Source organism: Pristiophorus japonicus, chromosome 5 (assembly GCF_044704955.1).
Source record: "Pristiophorus japonicus isolate sPriJap1 chromosome 5, sPriJap1.hap1, whole genome shotgun sequence".
In the NCBI taxonomy this organism is placed as follows: domain Eukaryota; kingdom Metazoa; phylum Chordata; class Chondrichthyes; family Pristiophoridae; genus Pristiophorus; species Pristiophorus japonicus.
Genome location: NC_091981.1, coordinates 167,410,929 through 167,430,305, shown reverse-complemented (window position 1 = coordinate 167,430,305; position 19,377 = coordinate 167,410,929). Strand labels below are relative to the sequence as shown.

Here is a 19,377-nt window from a genome sequence, read left to right as displayed (position 1 = left end):
CTCTTTCACACCTAACGTATTCGGCCAAAATTTCCCGCAGTGAATCCAAAGTGCTAGACCTGGCATCAAAGATTAAAGCTTACTTCTGTTTCACTTCACTATAAGACCTTGAGCCAAGGTTAACCATCTTGTGCTGCGATTTACTCCTCATGGCTTTTACTTTTGCTGTGCTGTTGCTTTGGTTGTATCATTGGATTGGATCAGCAGTTGCTGTTCCATGCTGATCTCCCTCGGTGCTCAACTGGTTCAACTTCTCGTTGTCACTGCTCCGCTTGCATTGGAGGCAGTTGCTTCTGTTATGTATGTAAACATTGTAACTGTGTGAGACTTGCCACCAGAGGGCGGCGCAACTGTTGGAGGCCCAAGGGTTACCTTCAAACTTCGTGCAAGGGAATATAAAAGGTTGTCTGCCATGCTGCTTAAGCACTCTGGAGTTGTATTAAAGAGACTAAGGTCACATCAATTTTAGCTCAAAGTAATCAGTCTTGTGGAGTTCTTCCATACCTCACAATTGGCGACGAGTAACAGATTACAAACTTTCGCACAGTCATAGCTGCCGTTGGTATTCCAGAGAGATTTGTATAGGGTGATGATTGCGAAGCCTTCGCTGAACATCTCAACCAGTACTTCGTGGCCAATGAACTGGATGGGGACGATACAGCGATCAAGCGCAGGGCGATTCTCCTCACCGTGTGTGGGTCCACAATATACAGCCTCATCAAGAATCTGGTAGCACCGGAGAAACCAATGGAGAAGACATATACAGAATTGTGCACGCTGGTTTGGGAACACCTCAAGCTGAAGGAGAGCGACTTAGTGGCCAGGTATCACTTCTACATGCACCACCACTCCGAGGGCCAGGACGTGGTGAGTTATGTCGCCGACTTGAGACGCCTTGCGGGAACTTGCGAATCTGCTGGATTTTTGGGGGAAATGCTGCGGGACTTTTTTGTGCTTGTTATCGGCCACGAGGTCATTCTTCACAAGCTGCTGTCCATCGAATCTCTAGACCTGAGCAAGGCCATCACGATAGTCCAGGTATTCATATCCACAAGTGATAATACCAGACAGATATCTTCCCAGCATCGAAGCTCACCGGCAAGTACTGTGCATAAAATAATGTTGCTAGCAGGCAGAACTGCATATGGCAGGGCCTACACGTCTGCAGCTGCAGAGTCCGCCATTGGGCATGAATGCAAATCCATTAGCACCATGTTGGTGTTGTGGGGCAATCATCGAGCCCATCAATGTCGATTCAAGCACTACATGTGCAAAAGTTGTGAAACAATGGGGCTCCTCCAGCGAATGTGCAAGAGTGCTGCGATTCACCACGTGGCAGAGTCGGCAGATGATGATCGATCCGGAGCAGATCACGCAGAACAAACAAGAGAGGCAACTCAACCCGAGGAAGAAGTGTATGGGGTACACACCTTCACCACCAAGAGCCCTCCTATTATGCTGAAAGTCAAATTGAACGGTATTCCGGTATCAATGGAGTTGGACACGGAGACGAGTCAGTCAATTATGAGCCAGAAGGCTTTTGAGAAACTGTGGGGCAACAAGGCATAAAGGCCCAAACTGAGCCCAATTCAGACAAAGCTTTGCACCTACACCAAAGAGCTCATACCAGTCATTGGCAGTGCAGCAGTTAAGGTATCGTACGATGGAGCTGTGCATGACTTAGCACTGTGGATTGTACCAGGGAATGGCCCAATGCTATTCGGCAGAAGCTGGCTGGGAAAGATTCGATAGAACTGGGATGACATCAAAGCACTATCTTCAGTGGATGATGCCTCGTGCGCCCAAGTGTTGAGCAAGTTTCCGTCGCTATTTGAACCAGGCATCGGCAACTTCACAGGCTCCAAGGTGCAGATCCATCGAGTCCCCAATGCAAGGCCCATTGATCACAAGGCTCGAGCAGTTCCAAAAATGATGAGGAAGAAAGTCGAGATCGAACTGGACAGACCTCAAGAGATGGAATCATATCGCCAGTCGAGTTCAACGAGTGGGCCAGTCTGATTGTTCCAGTGTTGCAAAGCGATGAGACGGTGAGAATCTGTGGAGACTACAAGGAAACAATCAACAGAATCTCGTTAGAGGACCAGTACCCACTACCCAAGGCGGATGACATGTTCGCAATGTTAGCGGGGGGAAGTCGTTCACCAAGTTGGACCTAACCTCCGCCTACATGACACAGGAGCTGGCTGAAACTTCGAAAAGATTGATATGCATCAACACGCACTGTTTATATACCACAGGTGCCCTTTTGGGATTCGCTCGACTGCTGCCATCTTCCAGAGGAACATGGAGAGTCTGCTGAAATCGATTCCGCGCACCATTGTGTTTCAAGACGACATCCTGATCACCTGTCGTGACACCACCGAACACCTGCACAACTTGGAAGAGGTTCTAAGTCGACCAGACAGTGTGAGACTCAGGCTGAAACGCTCCAGGTGTGTTTTCCTGATGCCAGAGGTTGAATTTTTGGAGAAAAAGATTGCGGCAGACAGCATCAGACCTACCGACTCAAAGACAGAGGCCATCAAGAATGCACCCAGACCACAGAATGTGACGGAGCTGCATTCGTTTCTGGGACTCCTCAACTATTTTGCGAACTTTCTACCCGGTTTAAGCACTTTGCTGGAACCGTTGCACATGTTGCTACGTAAGGGTGACAACTGGGTTTGGGGTAAATCTCAAGAGTCAGCCTTTGAGAAGGCAAGAAACCTACTTTGTTCCAATAAGTTACTTGTACTGTATGACCCATGTAAATGATTAGTGCTAGCTTGTGATGCAAGTTCGTACGAGGTCGGCTGGGTGTTACAGCAAACCAATGTATCGGGCAAACTTCAACTGGTTGCATACACGTCTAGAAGTCTGTCTAAGGCTGAAAGAGCCTACAGTATGTTCAAGAAAGAGGCATTAGCATGTGTATATGGGGTTAAGAAAATGCATCAATACCTATTTGGACTTCGGTTTGAGCTTGAAACCGACCACAAACCATTCATTTCACTGTTTTTAGAAAGCAAAGGTATAAACATCAATGCTTCGTCCCGCATCCAAAGATAGGCACTAACATTGTCCGCCTATGTCTATGTTATCCGCCACAGACCAGGCACGGAGAACTGTGCTGATGCCCTCAGTCGGCTACCATTGCCCAATACTGGGGTGGAAATGGCACAGCCCACAGACTTGCTTCTGGTCATGGATGCTTTTGAGAGTGAGGGGTCACTCGTCACTGCTTGCCAGATCAGGACCTGGACCAGCCAGGATCTTGTGCTATCACTTGTAAAAAGTTGTTTCCTCAGTGGGAGCTGGATGGCCATTCCCGGGGAAATGCAAGATGAAATTAAGCTGTTTCACCGACGCAAAGATGAAATGTCCATCCAGTCGGATTGTCTCTCATGGGGTAATCGCATGGCTTTGTCAAAAAAAGGCAGGGAAACATTTATACGCGACCTACACAATACCCACCCAGGCATAGTCATGATGAAGGCTGTAGCCAGGTCGCATGTTTGGTGGCCCGGCATTGACTTGGACTTAGAGTCATGCATACACCAGTTCAACGCGTGCTCACAACTGAGCAATGCACCAAGGGAGGTTCCATTGAGTCTGTGGTCATGGTCCTCCAAACTGTGGTCCAGGATCCACGTAGATTTTGCTTGCCCCTTTCTCGGAAAGATGTTTTTAGTTGTAGTGGACGCTTACTCTAACTGGATTGAATGCGTAATCATGTCATCCCGCACATCCACTGCCACCATTGAAAGCCTCCGGGCTATGTTCGCCACCCATGGCTTGCCCGACGTCCTTGTCAGTGACAATGGACTATGTTTCACCAGCTCGGAATTCAACTAGTTTATGACCTGAAATGGCATCAAGCATGTCAGGTCTGCCCCGTTTAAACCCGCATCCAACAGTCAAGCCGTACGGGCAGTCCAGACTATCAAGCAGAGCTTGAAACGCGTGATGGAAGGCTCTTTGCAGAACTGCTTATCGGGTTCTGCTCAGCTACCAGACGCGACCTCATTCGCTCACTGGGGTTCCCCCTGCAGAATTGTTAATGAAGAGAGCACTCAAAACCAGGCTCTCCCTAGTCCACCCGGATCTAAATGTTCATGTGGAAACCCGGCGAAACCGGCAAAACATGTACACAATCGCGCGGCTATATCGCGTGACATTGATGTTAATGATTCTGTGTTTTTCCTGAATTATGTTCATGGTCCTAAATGGGTTCCTGGCACTGCCTTGGCCAAGGACAGGAACAGAGTGTTTATTTATAGTCAAACTATTGAATGGAAAAACGTGCAGAAAACATTTGGATCAGACCAAACTGCGGTTCATTGACAATCAGGAACAACCTGAAGAGGACATCACCATTATCGATCCACCAACACACACTCAACCAGCAATCGACCTCGCTGTCAATCAAGAGGATGAACCCACCATTCCCAACAGTCCTTTCAGACCAGCCGCGCTGCAGTGCAGCAATGGTACAACCAACTCACCCATGCCAGAGTTTGAACTCAGATGATCAACCAGGGAACGTAGGGCCCTGGATCATATCAACTTGTAAATAATTTGTATCAAAGACTTTGGGGGGGGGGGGGAGTGATGTTATGTATGTAAACATTGTAACTGTGTAAGACTTGCCACTAGAGGGAGCAACTGTTAGAGGCCCAAGGATCACCTGTATACCTCGTACAAGGGAGTATAAAAGGTTGTCTGCCATGCTGCTTAGGCACTCTGGAGTTGTATTAAAGAGACTAAGGTCACATCAGTTTTAGCTCACAGTACTCAGTCTTGTGGAGTTCTTCCATACTCAACAGCTTCCTCCAATGCAAACGGAGTAAATCCAAAGAAATGGCAGTTGTCGTTGGACCACAAATTGGCAAACTTTCTGATTACTTATCGTAATACTCCTCATAAAACTACTGGTAGAACACCAGCAGAGTTGTTTCTCAAAAGACAGCCATGAACCAGGTTCTCATTGTTAAAGCCAAACTTGGCTCAGTCAGTCGAAGAAACATAGAACCATAGAAACATAGAAAATAGGTGCAGGAGTGGATCATTCGGCCCTTCGAGCCTGCACCATCGTTCAATATAATCATGGCTGATCATACAACTTCAGTACCCCATTCCTGCTTTCTCTCCATCCCCCTTGATCCCTTTAGCCGTAAGGGTCATATCTAACTCCCTTTTAAATATATCTAGCGAACTGGCCTCAACAACTTTCTGTGATAGAGAATTCCACAGGTTCACAATTCTCTGAGTGAAGCAGTTTCTCCTCACTTCGGTCATAATGGCTTACCCCTTATCCTTACACTGTGACCGCTGGTTCTGGACTTCCCCAACATCGGGAACATTCTTCCTGCATCTAACCTGTCCAATCCCGTCAGAATTTTATATGTTTCTGTGAGATTCTCTCTCATTCTTCTAAATTCCAGTGAATATAAGCCTCGCCGATCCAGTCTTTCTTCATATGTCATTCCTGCCATCCCGGGAATCAGTCTGGTGAACCTTTACTGCACTCCCTCAATAGTAAGAATGTCCTTCCTCAGATTAGGAGACCAAAACTGTACACAATATTCAAGGTCTGGCCTCGCCCAAGGCCCTGTACAACTGCAGTGGGACCTCCCTGCTCCTATACTCAAATCCTCTTGCTATGAAGGCCAACATGCCTTTTGCCTTCTTCACACCTGCTGTACCTGCATGCCAACTTTCAATGACTGATGTACCATGACACTCAGGTCTCGTTGCACCTCCCCTTTTCCTAATCTGTCACCATTCAGATAATATTCTGCCTTCCTGTTTTTACCCCCAAAGTGGATAACCTCACATTTATCGACATTATACTGCATCTGCCATACATTTGCCCACTCACCTAACCTGTCCAAGTCATCCTGCAGCCTCTTAGCATCCTCCTCACACCTCACACTGCCAGCCAGCTTAGTGTCAGCTGCAAACTTGGAGATATTATATTCAATTCCTTCATCTAAATAATTAATGTATATTGTAAATAGCTAGGGTCCCAGCACTGAACCTTGCGGTACACCACTAGTCACTGCCTGCCATTCTGAAAAGGACCTGTTTATTAAGAGAAACAATTAAGACAGAAAGAGAATCATGATAGAGGTAGAGTAAGCAAGAGAAGTGTGAAATTAAATGAAAAGCTTAGAATAAAGAAGAAGAAGAACAACGACAACAACAACTTTTATTTATATAGCGCCTTTAACGTAGCAAAACGTCCCAAAAGGAGGAAAGAGAGGTAGAGAGGCGGAGAGCTTTAGGGAGGGAGTTCCAGAGTTTAGGGCCCAAGCAGCTGAAGGCACGGCCACCGATGGTTGAGCAGTTATAATCAGGGATACTCAAGAGGGCAGAATTTGAGGAGTGCAGACATCTTGTAGGGTTGTAAGGCTGAAAAAGATTATAGAAATAGGAAGGGGCAAGGCCATAGAATGATTTGTAAATAAGGATGAGAATTTTGAAATCGAGCTATTGCTTAACCAGGACTCAATGTAGGTCAGTGAGTACAGGGGTGATGGGTGATTGTGACTTGGTGCGAGTTAGGACACGGGCAGCCAAGTTTTGGATGAGCTCAAGTTTACGTAGTGTAGAATGTGGGAACCCAGCCAGGAGTCCGTTGGAGTAATCAAGTCTCGAGGTAACAAAGGCATGGATGAGGGTTTTAGCAGCAGATGAGCTGAGGCAGGGGTACTAGCGGGCAATGTTATGGAGGTGGAAATAGGCAGTTTTAGTTATGCCGCAGATATGTGGCTGGAAGCTCATTTCAGGGCCAAATATGATGCCTTGGTTGCGAACAGTCTGATTTAGCCTCAGATAGATTCTAGGGAGATGGTTTCAATCTTTGAGACAAAGAAGTCCATGAGCTCCTCACACTGTTTGAGGTGAGTGTGGTGGAGACAGGCTGGTGGAGGACCTTTGTCTTACGGATGTTTAGTGTAAGGCCCATGCTTTCGTACGCCACAGTGAAGATGCTGACTATGACTTGGAGTTCAGATTCTGAATGTGCACAGATGCACGCGTCGTTTCCATACTGTAGCTCAGCGACAGAGGTTGGGACAGTCTTGGATCTGGCCTAGAGGTGACGAAGGTTGAACAGGTTCCCACTGGTTCTGTAATTAATTCCACTCTAGTGGGGAGCTTGTTGAGTGTGAGGTAGAGCATTGCAGCGAGGAAGATTGAGAAGAGGGCTGGCGTGACGACGCAGCCCTGCTTGACCCTGGTCCGGACGTGGATTTGCTCTGTAATGGATCCGTTGGTCAGGATCACAGCTTGCAAGACGTCATGAAGCAGTCGGAGGATGGAGACGAACTTATGGGGCCAGCCGAAACGGAGGGCGCTCCACCAGCCTGACCCCGCCACACAGCACTACCCCCCAGTCATCAAGTTCCACGGCATGGCCCTGGACAATGTGGACCACTTTCCATACCTCGGGAGCTTATTATCAACAAAGGCAGACATCGACGACGAGATTCAACACCGTCTCCAGTGTGCCAGCGCAGCCTTTGGCTGCCTGAGGAAAAGAATGTTCAAAGATCAGGCCCTCAAATCTGCCACCGAACTCATGGTCTACAGGGCTGTAGTAATACCCGCCCTCTGTATGACTCAGAGATGTGGACAATATACAGTAGACACCTCAAATCGTTGGAGAAATACCACCAACAATGTCTCCGTAAAATCATGCAAATCCCCTGGGAGGACAGACACACCAATGTTAGTGTCCTCGACCAGGCCAACATCCCCAGCATCGAAGCACTGACCGCACTCAACCAGCTCCGCTGGGCGGGCCACATTGTTTGCATGCCTGACACAAGACTCCCAAAGCAAGCACTCTACTCGGAACTCCTACACGGCAAGCAAGCCCAAGGTGGGTAGAAGAAATGTTTCAAGGACACTCTCAAAGCCGCCTTGATAAAATACAACATCCCCACCGACACCTGGGAGTCCTTGGCTAAAGACCGCCCTAAGTAGAGGAAGTGCATCTGGGAGGGCGCTGAGCACTTCGAGTCTCGTCGCCGAGAGCATCTAGAAACCAAGCGCAGGCAGCAGAAGGAGCATGTGGCAAACCAGTCCCAACCACCCCTTCCCTCAACGACTGTCTGTCCCACCTGTGACAGAGACTGTAATTCCCGTATTGGACTGTTCAGTCACCGAAGAACTCATTTTTAGAGTAGAAGCAAGTCTTCCTCAATTTCGAGAGACTGCCTATGATGATATGATGATGATGGTGGAGACAGGGAAGAGGGGTTTAAGAAGATTGTTAGCAGTATAGAATAGTAGCCAGGTATTATCTTTGCATTCCAGAATGATCCTGGAATAGTGAGCAGTTTTTGAAAACAAGAGTAGTGTTAAAACTGTAAGCACTTTAGTAATGACTCCACGAGGTAAGATATTGCACTTGAACTGTTGTGACCTTAGTCCATTTATTGCAGTTCCTGAATGAGGTTACAGTAAGGTGAGCTCCCTTTTATACTTGGTTACCTGCGGTGTGCAGGTGACCTCTAGGTCTCCACCAGTTGCACCCTCTGGTGGTACAGGCATATTGTATACAGTGTGAAGATACATCCAATGGTCTTATGTAACTGTACATTGAGTGTACAGGGTATATACATACACAACATCACACCCCCCTAAGTCGTCTGCCACTGGCCTTTGGCTCTCGACTTGAGTGCCCAAAGCCTTTGCACTTTGTCTGTGCTTGGGAATGGCTCTCTCCCTGTGGACCCCCAAGTCCTTATTGCCACGATATTGGGAAATGGTCAGCAGTGGACGGTTGGAGGTTGCGGTGGGGGTTTGAGTCAGTTCTGGGAGTGATCCATGTTTGTCCATGGCTATATACCTTCATCCGCACCCCCCCCCCATACATAGACCATGTGTGTGGTTTGACATCTGCATTTACATACATGTACAGAGAATGGAAAAAATAAAAGTAGGATTGGTTACATCACTGTTTGGGTCCTGCAGAAGCGGAACGAGTACATATGACAGGTAAGGTACATACATGGTATTGCCCCTGGGGTGTAGGTGCAGGTGGGTGAGGACGCTAGTTCCAGAGTAACTGGACTGTGTTCAGGTTGTCTGATGGCGGCGCTGCGCCCCCTGCCAGCCGGGTGGGCTCGGATCGCTCCCCTGGCTGGGTCTTGGGGCCTTTGCCTAGTGGTGGGCAGAGCCACAGGAATGTGTGGCCTCCCTGTCCTCCTTTGAGGGCTGCAGGGTCTCCCTGCTGCCCTTCAGCGGTAGTGGGAGCCTGGTCATGCCAGGTCCCATCGGGAGTGCTGGAGAGTGCTGGCCTCTTGCTCCCAGTACTGGCCCTGGTTGCCAGAGAGGTAGGGCTGATCTGGGGCAGGGTGCCACTAGTGGTGCCTGTGCCATCCGCTGATCGCTGGCCCTGCAGTGGGTATGCTCCCACTGTGTGTGGCCACACTCCCTGGGGCATCACATTGGTCCCGGAGGCATAGGCTACATGATCGGGTAGCCCACTGGACCTGGATGCCAAAAACGGGAGATTGCCCTTGGTTTTGTCGGCGTGCTTATTGAACCCAGCATCACACATTATTCCATCATTTACATTCCTGATATATTGGCTCCGATCGCATCAGGTACTAATTCACATTTGTCAATTACATCTTTTCCTTCAATTACATATTTTCCCTGTATATTACCGGCATCGCTGTAGAATATTAAATTTAGATACTTGTGGTCATCAATGACATCTTTTCCACATATCCTACCGGCATCGCTGTTCAACGGTACACTCAGATACTTGCATTTGTTAATTACATCTCTCACGTTAATATCACCGGCATCACTGTACAAAAAGTGGAACCGTCCCTTTAATTGTTCTGGGTTGCCGGTCCCCTTTAAAAGGGCCATGCAATCTTTACCCCAATCCAGTTCGCTGCTCGGCATCACATGTTGCTCCCTCAACACTACCCCTCATGGTCTGGTTGCGGCCATCTTGATTTCAGGCGCTTCACCTCGTTGTGCGGGCGCCATCTTCTTTCTCTCCACGAGGTAGGCTGCGGTGATCCTTCTCTCCCCAGGTTCTGCCACTGAAGCCGGAAATTTACCTTCTGCGTCAATCTTCTTCCTTCGGAGTCCTGCCACGGCCCGGAAGGTGAGGTCTGGTCGTTTGGGTTGGATCATCTCGCCGTTGGGTAGTGCGGTCTGTGTCGTAGGTAGGATGTTCAGGTGCTGCGATGAATCCAAATTTGTGGCCGCATAGGACGTCGATCGCCCAGGCCTGGAGGCTTTCCCAGCTCCAACAGATTTGGATTTGTTTCATCCATCTTCTTCCTAGCAGCATTGGACTATCACCAGCAATAATCCACAGAGGTAGCTTGTGCATCACACCGCCATGGGACACCTGGACATCCATGCTGCCAACGACTGGGATGGTGTCGTTTGTGTAAGTGAGCAGCTTCACCTGGATCGGGAGCATTTTCGGTTGTTCAATAGGATTGTCCCAGAGTTTCTTGAAGGCCGCCTGGTTCATCAGCGATTGGCTCGCCCCTGTGTCGACCTCCATCGAGACTGGAACACCATTGATTTCAACTTCCATTTTCAACGGGGAACTCTCGGTGGAGCAGGTAAACACTCCGTACACCTCTCTCTTCCTGGGGCTGAGCTGCCTCCTGGACTCTCTCTTCATCTTCATCAATGCTGGAGCCCGGGTGATCGGCCAACTCTTCAACGACTCCGTGAGTAAAATTTCTTTTACACTTTCGCTGGAGATGGCCTTTAGTGTTACAGCCTTTGCAAGTATAGTCTCGGTCTCGGCACTGGTGGGCTCTGTGATTTCCTCCACAGCGCCAGCATGGGGTTGGCCAGTTAGCCCTCTGCGACGGACTCAGGGTTGTGGGGCTCAGGGTCGCAGTCTTGCCTCTGAAAGGCGCCATTCAGTTCACTGTACTTGCCGTGTTGGAGTCCTGGGGTAGAGTCATCATCCTTCTGGAATCGCAGGCCGAGGCTTGGCTGACATTAATTGCCTTCTGCAGGGTGACCGTGGTGTCCGCAGAGAGCAGCCTGTGGAGGAGGCCCTCGTGGCCGATTCCAATAACAAAGATGTCTCTCAGTGCTTTGGTGAGGTGGTCGCCAAAATCACATGGTGCAGCCAATCGTCTCAGGTCTGCAACATATTTTGCGATTTTTTTGGCCTTCGGGCTGCCGGTGTGTGTAGAACCGGTGTCTGGCTGTGAGGATGCTCTCTTTCGGCTTGAGCTGTTCCTGTATCAACGTTACAAGCTCTGTGCACGATTTGGTTGTTGTCTTCTCTGGGGCTAGCAAGTCCCAGACAAGGCCATAGACGGTGGGCCCACAACTGCTGAGAAGGATAGCTCGGCGCTTATCAGCCAGCGAGGTCGGTATGTTCCCATTCACGATGAAGTAGTGTTGTAGCCTTTCCACAAAGGCATCCCAATCTTCCCCATCAGCGAATTGTTGAAAGTTGCCAAGGTTAGCCATTTTTCGCATGGAAATTCGTATTCTCGTCGCCAATTGTTAAGTCTGTAAGCACTCTAGTAATGACTCCATGAGGTAAGGTATTGCACTTGAACTGTTGTGACCTTAGCCCATTTATTGCAGCTCCTGAATGAGGTTACAGTAAGATGAGCTCCCTTTTATACTTGGTTACCTGCAGTGTGCAGGTGACCTCTAGGTCTCCACCAGTTGCACCCTCTGGTGGTACAGGCATATTGTATACAGTGTGAAGGTACATTCAACGGTCTTATGTAACTGTACATTGAGTGTATAGGGTATATACATACACAAAAACTTAATTAGGAAGGGATATGCTGGCTTTGGAGGGGGTGCGGAGATGGTTCACTAGGCTGATTCCGGAGATGAAGGGGTTACCTTATGATGGTGGATTGGGTAGACTGGGTCTTTGCTCGTTGGAGTTCGGGGGGATGGGGGGTGATCTTATGGAAACATTTGGAATGATGAGGGGGATGGGCAGGATGGAGGCAGGGAGGTTGTTTCCACTGGTCGGAGGGACTGGAGCGAGGGGGCACAGCCTCAAAATACGGGGGAGTCAATTTAAAACCGAGTTGAGAAGAAATTTCTTCTCCCGGGCAGTTGTGGATCTGTGGAATTCTCTGCACAAGGAAGCGGTTGAGGCTAGCTCATTGAATGTATTCAAATCACAGATAGATAGATTTTTAACCAATAAGAGAATTAAGGGTTATGGGAAGTGGGCGGGTAAGTGGAGCTGAGTCCACGGCCAGATCAGCCGTGATCTTGTTGGGTGGCGGAGCAGGCTCAAGGGGCTAGATGGCCTACTCCTGCTCCTAATTCTTATGTTCTTATGTTCTTATTAATGTTGGGGAGGTCCAGAGCCGGGCGTCACAGTCTGGGGATGGAGGGTGGGCCGTTTGGGACATGTGTTGTGGTGGGGAGGCTTCTTCACCCGGAGAGTGCTGGACCTGTGGAGTTCTCTGTCGCAGGGGGTTGTTGAGGCCAGTTCACTGAGTGTATTCGAGAGGGAGTTAGATGTAGTCCTTACTACTAGGGGGAACAAGGGGTATGGCGAGAAAGCAGGAATGGGGTACTGAAGTTGCATGTTCAGCCATGAATTCATTGAATGGCGGTGCAGGCTCGAAGGGCCGAATGGCCTACTCCTGCACCTATTTTCTATGTTTCTATATAAGTAGGACCCGATAATGCTTTATGTGTTCGAGCCAAATCTGTCGGTGAATGGCTAAATCAATTGTCCGCCACATCCATTCAAGTCTGCGCCCCTTGGACTTAACTATTACCATAAATGGTTCATATAGTTACCAGGAGTAGTATTGAAGATATGTGGTCCTCGCATATTTGGTCAAGCTGTTTGATCATGGAAAGGTTAGGTTTGTTCACATTGATCATATTTTATCTACAAATGTGAAAGGATTTGAAAGTTGGAATGATTCGATTATTTCTGATGAGTCAGATAGTCTTGTTACAAGTAGAGTACCAGTAACAAATCTTACATCAGATGTACTGGAAACAAGTCGAAGAGAAAGTCATAAATTAAGTCTGAATCTGAGTCAGGCAGACAAACAGTCTGAAGATGCAGAGAGTTCAAATGTAAATCAAGGGTTACCCTTGGAAAAAACTCTCCTTAGGCTGAGCCTAGAATCAGTCTAAGTTCGACACCAAGTTTGGAATGTTCTGTTAGAAAGCGAAGGTATCTTCTTCGAAACAGAAAACCAGTGCTTCAGTTTGATTTGGATATATGGCAAAAAAAGTCCTTGGGCTAGATTTTATACTTTTGTGCAGATCGCCCAAAAATGGGCATTATTTCAGGTGTGGGCGGTAAATATGGGTTTTCATAGCGCTGGTTTGTCACCAATTTTCAAAGCCCCTAGTCTCCATTTTAAAAATTGGGCGTTACCGCGAGCAATCTGAAATGGGCGTTAGCGTTAAATCTCTCTGACCTTCTGCCGTAAAGTGTCACCGTCCGTAGCAACGGCATGGCAACACTCGTTTCCCGCGATTCAGGAGGTCAGAGATCATCATTACATGCGCATAAGAGGAAATAGAGAGAGAGGGAGCAGAGAGGGAGTGAAGGCGTGTGTGGGTGTGGTGTAGGTGCTTGTTTGGCTGCTTTGGGAGGTAGGAGGGAGAGTTTCGAGCTTTATAGCAAATTGTGCGGAAAAAGTAAACTGTTACCAGCCAGATATTTTTACGAATTTGGTGCCTATAATAGAGGGAGTGGAGGAGGCGAGACAGCACGCTGTGGAGACTAACGCTGGCGAGAGCAGTGAGCTGGGAGAGGAACAATTGGGAGGACGAAAGAGAGCGAGGAGGTTCTCAGATGAGGTAAATGCCTCCCTCGTGCAGGGGTGATTTGATCCAGGGAGGGCGTGGGAAGCCCACTCCAAAGGCCTACTAGAAGATATGGGCCGAGATAGCAGAGATGGTCTCGTCGGCGACCAACGAGGAGCGTGAGGGCAACCAATGCCGAAAGCGATGAAACGACCTTGTAAGAATAAGTAGTACATTTATTTACATGTACTTATATATTTAAATAATTTGATTTGTAAGAGTCCTGAGTGACTATAATCAGATGTGAGGTCTTTCACTTTTACCAGGAATGTTATACTCAAAACCTGCGGTCACGGTGCACATCTTTAGGTAAAGAATGATCATTATAATAATAATCATGATTACATCTGTCGGTTATGTGTTGTATTAGTCTCTGTGACAGTACCTAGCAATGATATCACGCAATGATCTCATGCCGTATCGTCCTGTTACCTTTTTCAGAAGAAGTTTTCGAGGAATGGGGCCGAGCCGAGGCGAACGGGTGGGGGGGCCATCCGTCATCAACGACCTCACTGACATCGAGGAGTGGGTGCTCACACGAGTGGGGGCCCACCCCCGGATGGCCAAGCAGGTAGTTGCAGACCCTAAAGTGATGCCACGTGAGTAAAGTATACACCATTGCGTGATGTAAAGTCAGTAGATGCCACATCCACTCACATCCAAACAATAATATATGATAGATGATTTCTAAAAGTGTCTTATAAAGTGTGTTATATCACCGCGCCACAGGGCACCCAGGTGTCCACAGGATGGCCTCATGAGAATCATTGCAATGCAGAATGTGTTGATGGGCATGAAATGCGATGTCTGTGAGGATTTTGAAAGCGGTGGTGCTTTTGTCGTGAATATGCTGTGTGTAGCGCTGGACTCACCTTGTGACCCTATCACCCCCTTCTCCTCTAATAACTCATTTGTGTTTTACAGCTCAGCCAGCAGCGCGTCCCAAGGCAAGACCACCGAGCCCAGAAGGTGGGGGCGCGAGGCCAGACTCGCCGGACGATCCTACATCTGGTGCTGAGGAGCTCCGATTCTCGCCCGTCAATCCGCTTGGTCCGGTCTCAACGGATGAGAGCGCGGACTTTGAAGAGCCTGCATCGCCAGGCTCCAGAAGGCATTCGACCCCAAGTGCTCCTCCGGCCATTCCCACCTCCACTCTGGAGGTAATAGGCCCAAGCACCACGCCACAGGGCACCCCAAGTGTCCACAGGATGGCTGCCGACCCCGCGGAGGTTTCATGGACGTGGCAGGTCTGCTCCACGAGTGCCAGATGAGAGGGACGACGTGGTAGAGTTGTCCAGGAGGACTGTAGACATAGGTGACCAGATCCTACAGGCATTGGGGGGGTGTTGTGTATCTGTAAAGTATGCACTCCCATGTTCTACCACCAGTGAGCTCATCCCCTGAAGCCCCAAGGGATCCCAGCATTCCTTGGGAGCACTGTATATAAGCCGGCCCCTAAGGCCTGTTCCTCACTCTGGAGTGTCTTATTAAAGACTGAGGTCACTGTTACTTTAACCTCCCTGTGTGCAGCCTCATCTGTGTTAGGAACACAATAGGGGGCATATCCCGACAGCTGGCCAGCATTTCCGGCACCATGATGGGGTACATTCCTCGGATGGCAGAGGCCCTGGAGGCGATAGCCAGGAACACTGGTAGCACAAGCCTCCCAGTGGTCCCGGAGTGTGGCACTTCATCCCTAGGCTCCGCACCCCCAGTGCCAACGACACATGAGAGGCAGGAGCAAGATCCTGCTTCTGGATCCGAGAATGTTCCCACCTCGGTATCCCCCACTCCTGTATCCATACAACCACTGCCCCTGCCTTCATCCCCCCCAATGAGGCACTGCCTGAGGAGCACCTCGGCCAGGCGGCGTGGAGCGAGGAGAGGAAGGATAGAGTTGGGGAGAAGAAGGGGAGGGGGGGGGGAAGGAAAGTGAGGTGCATGTCCGCAGGTGATGGCTGTGTTATATCTCCATCTCAGTGTATGCAATTTGTTGTAAGGTATGGGGGGGAGGGGGCCCCCCTGTTGATTTGCATTTGTGTTCTGTGTTGCTGAACCTGTTGACCATTTGATTGATATCAATGTTCTAAAAACTGGGGTGGGGGGTGGGGTGTTTTTGCCCGTGATATTTATGATTTCAGACCAATGGCCGTATTAATGGATTTTATTTAACATAACCTTGTTGCTCATTGGATCAGATAGCTGGACCATTACACACTGGTGATTCCTTAACATGAAAGGGTATAATTAAACTTAACTTCAATCAACTTAAAGTTTAACTGGCACCAAGGTGTTGCCCACCATTGACGTCTGAGCTGCACACACACAGCAGTGTGTCAGCTTTGTCAATAACAGCAACGTTCTTTCAGGCAAATCGCTTATTTATGAGCTGCTGACGTAAGAGTCTTGCAGCTATGTAGCCACCATGGGCCCTTTCCTGTGATCTGGAGTGGGAGTGGCCATGGTTGCATAGTCAGGCCCTAGGTCAGTGTCCAGCCTTTCGTCCTCCTCTTCCTCACTCTCCTGAGGTGGACCATCAGTCCCTTCTGACAATTCTAGTCCCCTCCTGATAGCCAGGTTGTGCAGCATGGAGCACGCGACCACAAATTGCGCTACCTGATCAGGGTTGTATTGTACTCCCCTCCTGAGTGCTCCAGGCATGTAAAGCGCTGCTTAAGCACACTAACGGTTTTCTGGACCACATTGCGTGTGGCTCTGTGGCTCTCGTTGTATCACTTCTTGGCCTCGGTGTGGGTGTCACGCAGGGGGGTCATCAGCCACGTGGCTAGGCCATATCGTTTGTCACCAAGCATCCAGCATTGACCTTGTGGCTGACTGGTAAACATGTCAGAGACAGCGCTCTCACGCAGGATGTAACTCCCATCGAAGCTGCCCGGAAATTTGGCATTCACTGCCATAATTATCTGGTTGTGGTTGACAACTAGTTGCACCTTCAGGGAGTGAAATTCTTTTTGGTTGCGAAAAACCTCTGCATCCTGAGAAGGTGCCCGCATGGCGATGTGCGTACAGTGTATTGCTCCCTGCACCTTGGGGAAGTTAGCAATTTGGTAGACTGCTCGAGCCCTGTCAGTCTGAGCCTCCATGGTCATAGGGAAGCTGATAAAGTCCATCCTACATGCATACAGGGCTTCAGTGACCCGTTTAATGTAGCAATATGTGGCATGCTGAGATATAGCGCAAATACCGAACGCGGAGGCCTGAAGGAACCCGACGCATAGAATGACAGTGCCACAGTGACATTGACCTCGACGGTGATGTCCTGAAGGTGCTGGCAGGCTGCAGATCTTCCCTGATGAGCTGGCATATCTCATTGATAAAATCTTTGTGGAACCGCAGTCTCCGAAGGCAGGTGTTCTCAGATAAATCGAGGTAAGACTGCTTCTCCCTGTAAGTGCGGGTTGTGTATGGTCTGGTCCTCCTCATCAGTCTGGCATGTCTTAGATTGGGCACATAATGCTGTGGATTAGACGTTGCGCCATTTGCACTCTGTAGTATCAGCGTTGTAATCGATGCAGGCTGAGAAATGGCTGGCCCATTTCCAATAAAATTATAATGCCGATTGTTCACAAGCAATAAATTTGCCCACTAAGACACTTACAGTAAAACCCAATTGTCCACAGTATGATAAGATGTCTGTTCAGATAGTCACTCACCTGAGAAGAACTCCAGAGTATATCCAAATTCCCCCTGAAGTTGAAGCAACCTTTTCAATGAAGCGACCTGCGATTTACAAAATGGCGTCCACACCGCTGTGATTAGTTCAGATCAGTTCAACTTTTTCAGAGCGTTTTTTTCGGCGAGCAAGATCTGTGCAAGGTGCTGAAAGTCACGATGGGCGATATACTGGGCGCTAGTTTCGGCAAATGTGATCTTTACGACAAAAAATGTGGGCGGTCGGTATTATTGAATCTCGGTGTTAAGTACGTGCCGAAAGTAATGCTGGCCGATATTATGGCCATTACGTTTGCCCATTCTAATGATTCCGCCCAAAAAAAGTGGACGGGCAGTATTATTTTTCTCGGCGTTATGTACATGCTGAAACTAACGCTCGGCGATAAGTGTCCGATAAATGGCCGTCAGTTTCCATTTTGTGCCTAAATGGGCGATATAGGGGTGTTACACCTCATTTCAGTGTTAAAATGGACGTTAAGTGGGCGGCATGCATGCAAAAGTAATTGAAAATCAAGCCCCATATCTTTTTTTGTGTATAACCATGCAAGTTATGGATGATGATATTTTGTTATAATTACTTTTTCATTAAAGAGCGAGAAATGTAATATAGAGTATTTAGAATGCTGTGATTTTCTATACACTTTTAACATAAAAGCTACCATTTAGTTGAAGGCTGCACAAATCAAACACAATTGTTTAAAGCATTGAGTGTACAGATAAGTATTGAATAATTGTCACAAAGAATAGATTATCTTGAGTGCTCTTGAGAAGTGTCACTATACTTCATTTTTGAAGACGAAGCCCATGGGTACTGAACATTTAATCATGACGCAAGTTATAGCAAACTGAACAATAATCAGTTAGCTTTAGTCTTTACAAGGAGGGGATGCTTCTAATACTTTTGTTCATTAATTTGAACTAAGCCAGGCTTTGGGATAGAATTTCATCTTTACTTCCTGGGCATTATGCACCATCTGGGCAGAGCACAGAGAGGAACATTGGGTGGGGCAGGCCTGTTACAGAACTCAGCAAATTTACTTTCCACTCATTTAAATGGAAGGAAATTTGGGCGGGTTCTGTTAGGGGCCTACAATCCTCCCTGCTAGATATTCCTCTCTGTGCTCAGGTCAGGTGGTAAAGACAAATATCTACCCCCATATTTTTTGATCTGAGGAAAACCCGTCTCAATAAATGGCATCTTATTTGACTTTTCCCAACCCTGAAATAAATTCCAAAATATTTAGTAGGTTATCTCATTCATTATTAGCTCTAAATCAGAAAAAATAATTTGTGCTATATTATTGATACTGGTCATGTCAATTACGCAAAAATTGTACATTGGTTAAAATTAATTTATGGATTAATTAATCCTTAATTGTGAATCATTAATCGTGCCATCATTCATTGTCACCATCTCCTGCAGGCTTATGCTACAGTGCTAGATGGCACAGTACAAGGATGATGGAGTCAGAAAGAGAGAGCTCGAGTCGGTGTCCAGGATAGTTTTCAGTTTGCTGTGATATAGGGCTAGACTTTCCACTTTTGTGCAGATCACCCAAAAATGGGCGTGGGGGGTAAATATGAGTTTTCAGATCACCGGATTATCGCCCAGTTACACACTGATGATTCCTTAACATGAAAGAGTATAATTAAACTTAACTTGAATCAACTTAAACTTTAACTGTCACCAACGTGATGCCCATCATTGATATCTGAGCTGCACACACAGCAGTGTGTCAGCTTTGTAAATACCATCTATTGTGTATGTAAGCATCATCATCATCATCATAGGTAGTCCCTCGGAATCGAGGAAGACTTACTTCCATTTCCTAAGTGAGTTCTTTGATGGCTGAACAG

The 19,377-nt window shown here is 48.0% G+C and overlaps 1 protein-coding gene across 4 annotated transcripts in view; it reads right to left on the bottom strand.

The window, feature by feature from the left end:
- The window catches only part of tfpi2 (tissue factor pathway inhibitor 2), a 217,740-nt gene that overhangs the window by 114,804 nt on the left and 83,559 nt on the right, over window positions 1-19,377 (bottom strand). The gene's annotated exons all lie outside the window — the stretch shown is intronic.